General features: G+C 41.0%; 1 non-coding gene across 1 annotated transcript; it reads right to left on the bottom strand.

Moving 5' to 3' along the window:
- Positions 1–2,260: 2,260 nt before the first annotated feature.
- Positions 2,261–2,333, bottom strand: TRNAV-AAC (transfer RNA valine (anticodon AAC)). Its single transcript has one exon. It is a non-coding gene; the product is annotated as a tRNA-Val (tRNA).
- Between the last annotated feature and the right edge of the window lie 1,728 nt (positions 2,334–4,061).

The raw sequence follows: 4,061 nt of genomic DNA, 5'->3' as shown, positions 1-4,061 counted from the left end.
ACATCAATTTAAAAGAGAAAAAGTGAGGAAGGGCTCTTTTTACTCTGAAAGACTTAGAATAGGGTGGGCTCAATGATAAAGAAAAAAAAAATTTTAATTTAGTAACTTAAAAAAAAAAATAAGGCAAAAGAAACAAGCCAGCCAGGAGTTGAACCTAGAGCCTTCTGATTTGTAGTCAGATGCGTTATCCTTTGCATCACTGGCCCACCTCTAAAGTGCTTCTTAATTATGACATATAAAAGTGAGGCTTCCCAAGTTATTCAAGCATGATGGTTAAAAAGAGAACCAACAAACTGCTGGCAAAATCATAAACTTTAGAATTAGTTTACATAAAACACCTTTGCTTTAAGTGCCTACATTTAAAATAATAAGCAAACAGCCTTTACGTTACATATTTGACAGAAACGTCATTCATTTAAAGTAATTTTTGTTTATATATACTTTTTATTAGTAATAGATACTTGGGAGCTCTTTTACTAATGTTTGCAGTCTGTTATCTGCCACTTCTACCTTCATTATATTTTCTTATCATGCAGTCATGATGCGTGCATGAATTAGTAACGGGTGCTCCGTATAATTAAATGAAATGTCATAAAACAGAGTACATTTATTTGGTTTGAAAATGTATTTCATTTTAAGAATCACATTTTCCCCTCCTAGTATTAACAGGGCTGTTAATAACTCACTAAGGGGAATACTTGTGGCAAAATTGTGTGATAAATCATGCAGCAGACAAAAGCATGCAAAAACAAACAATAAAGGCCAAAAGAGGCAAGAATCCAATAAAAGCACCCACATTCCACGAATCCTATTTGACATAGAATGTTGGAATTTAGGAACTGACTTATTAACCAAATAAATTTAAAATAGACAAGGTCTCTTGATTACTTATTTATTTTGGTTTACAAACTAAACGAAAGATAACCCAAAATGTAAGTCTGCTTCGCAAGAAGAATCTTTGATGTTCAGAGACAGAGGTGCTATTAGTAAAGGTCTGTCTGAACAGCAAAAGCTCGCTGGGCATGGTTCGCACTCAGAGGCCGCGCGCTGGCTGCCGCCGGCCCATCTCGCCAGCTGGGCGCGCAACCTCGAACTGAGCGGCAAGCTGAGTCCCTGGAAATGTCCCAGAGCAGCAGCTGACACCCCACCTGCAAAGGCCCCGCTCCGGATTTCGTGTATGTCTGTCCTATGAACAGTCTCTGATCAGACACCCAAGTAAACCCACCCGAACCCCATCCACTCCCAGCCCCGCCTGTTCGTGCCTAAACACAACCGGTTGTTGCACCCACGCTCCTGACAACTCCTGGCAGCGAGAGGCTGCCCGGCTCGGGAGGCCTGGGCTGGACGGCCCGTTCCAGCTCCAGGGGATCGCGCGCCCCCGGGCTAGCGGGAAAGGCCGCCTAGGTGTTCACCGCTGGAGACCCCGGGGCGAGACACGCAGGTTCAGGTCAACTGTAGACTGAGTGCCCGGAGGGACTGCGGGGGGCTGGGCGGGGGGGTTCCTTGCGGACCGCGGGACCAGCAGAAAAAGGGAGAGTCGGGTTCAGCATCGTGTCTGCAGGACAGAGACCTCCCTGCAGTTCCCGGAGAGAGGTCACTTTTCTTATAATTTCCTCCGCCCTCTGCTCCATGCCATTCCACCTCCTCCACACACAAATCCTGTTTTGAAAATAATTCTGGCAAGGAAAAAATAAGTTTGTTGGTGATGGATATGACATCACGCTGTGTACCACCTATTTGTCTGCGTTTATTTATCTATTGATGTGTGCCTGTTGAAACTTTGGAAAAATACTTCATGTCTTTGAGGTTGGCAAATATCTCTTAGACGGGGCACAAGCACTACAAGTAAGAAAGATCGATATTCTAGATTTCATAACCATTGAACACCTTTTCCATCAAAAATCTCCATTGAGATTCTCCAGCCTATATTCGTGATAGAGTTTTCTTAAAAGGTTTTGGATCCAGATGACTTCATAAAGAATTCCTAAAGTACAGTAGGAAGGATCTAATTTTAAAAACTTGGCCAATTTCAGGGAGTCCGATTTTTCTTAGAAATGCTTTGCAGAATGAACCGCTCCAACATTCTGTGACAGGCAAGGTGAGGTGAAGATGTAGATTTCAGTGATTTTCCTCATAAGACACCTTGGAAAACTTTCATTTCCAAGTTGGGAACCTTATTACAGTGTATAGGCATTTGCAGAAACACAGATATTTGTAATATGGAGTTAAAAAAATAAAACAAAACATCACCACAGGGTGTTGTTTCCGCCCGGTTTCGAACCGGGGACCTTTCGCGTGTTAGGCGAATGTGATAACCACTACACTACGGAAACACCCACAAGGAAGGCTTTACAAGGTCAGATCTTGGCAGAAATGCTAATTTCCTAGCAACTGAATTTTGAATAATTTTTCTTTTATTTTTTATTCATGTTACACTTCTTTCCCCTCTATTTCTTTATTTGTAAAATAACAAGATAGAAAGTCCATACCTCCTAATCAAAAGTAACTCAAAGCCAGAGTCCAAATTCCTTTCCATATACAAATAGGGTATCCTCCGGTTCCTAGGGAATCTGATTTTGGAGGCACTTCCGCCTGCTATCCTATGCCTTTGATCTCCATTTCTCATGTCCTGATCTCAAAAAGCCAGGACCTACCCACCACACTGCACCCTGGAGACCGTCCAAATTTCCTCAAGGACAATGCTTGTCTGAAGGAGACTGCTGAGTGCGGATGGGGTACTGTGCCCCACTATCAGGAGGGGTGACAAAAGGGAAGTGTTTGGGAATTCAGGTGAGTGGGCTTTGTGCTGAGTGGCTCTAGGAGCCCTGTCAGTTATTCTGTCAATGTCACTCACTGTGCTTTGGAAGACCCGTTCCCAGCTCCATGCCAGTCTGATTAGTGGATGCTGAGTTTGCCTAATATCTTAGTCCTCAGATATTAAACTGCTTTTCCTCAAGATTTTTTTTCCCTTAGCAGCATTTCCCAGGATCTTTTTTCTCTTAGTAGCATTTCCCTGGGAATCTAGAAGGTGCTCTGGAGCAAAATGATGCTCTCTTCCCTTAAATCTTGATGAGAGAAATAAATGACACGACAGGGCTGCACCTCTAACAAACAGTGAAGTTGAAAATTCCCTCTTTTAGCAACTGAAACTTGGATGATCACGATGTTAGGGACACAGATATAAGAGGTAGCATTTCTCAATTAGTAAGAGCTTGGATTTTTTTTTCCCCTGACACCAGGTTGGCAGCATAAATGCTGTTGTTCTAGCATTTGGGGGGTGTAATAAATACTTCAAAAGTATTTCCTAGACTACCAAGAGAAATATAGCAGATAAACAGGGAGTCTTGTATCTCAGGGTTAAATGAATTTTCTAGCTTTATTATTTTATTTTCTAGAGTGCCAAGACTTTTTTTTTTTTTTTTTTTTTAGATTTGAAAATATTTTCCCCTAGTTGCTTCCAGCTCTTTGTTAGGAATTTTGTGTACCTTGCCATTATTTTTTTATATTCTCTCAGGTATAATCATACTACTCTTCCTTCCAAAATTTTTGCTGTATTCTATAGTCCTTTATTACCATTTTCTTTTTCTTTATTTTGAACTGTACGTGACTAAAGACAAATGAATAAAAACAACTCCAGGTTTACTAATGAAGCTTGAAAATAGTTACAAACATATACAAGGATAGAACTCAAAACTGTAACTATTAAAACCACATCACTAAATCTCTAGACTTGCTACACAAAGTATGATTCTTGTAACAGCACTGAGGGCTTGTTAGAAATGCCAAATCTCAAGCCCCATCACAGCCATGGTGAATTAAAACCTTCATTTTAACGCATCACCAGGTAATTCATATGCTCCAATGCACTATTCAGGGGACTTAAAGCTATTTGGCATAAAATTGGGGTGGCATGGGGTGAGGTTGGTCATTCAATGAGCTATTCAAGAAAAACAAGCCGACAAAGTTCCAACCATCAGTCGAAGTAAAAGTTCCAGAATGCAAAAACAATTATGTCATTGCAGGTATCACAGGAAATCTAAATGGCGAGTGTTTGAGACTTA

This window comes from Talpa occidentalis, unplaced genomic scaffold (genome assembly GCF_014898055.3).
Source record: "Talpa occidentalis isolate TD23 unplaced genomic scaffold, MPIMG_talOcc4v2.1 talOcc4.2, whole genome shotgun sequence".
In the NCBI taxonomy this organism is placed as follows: domain Eukaryota; kingdom Metazoa; phylum Chordata; class Mammalia; order Eulipotyphla; family Talpidae; genus Talpa; species Talpa occidentalis.
This window is presented reverse-complemented; position numbering and strand designations above follow the sequence as displayed.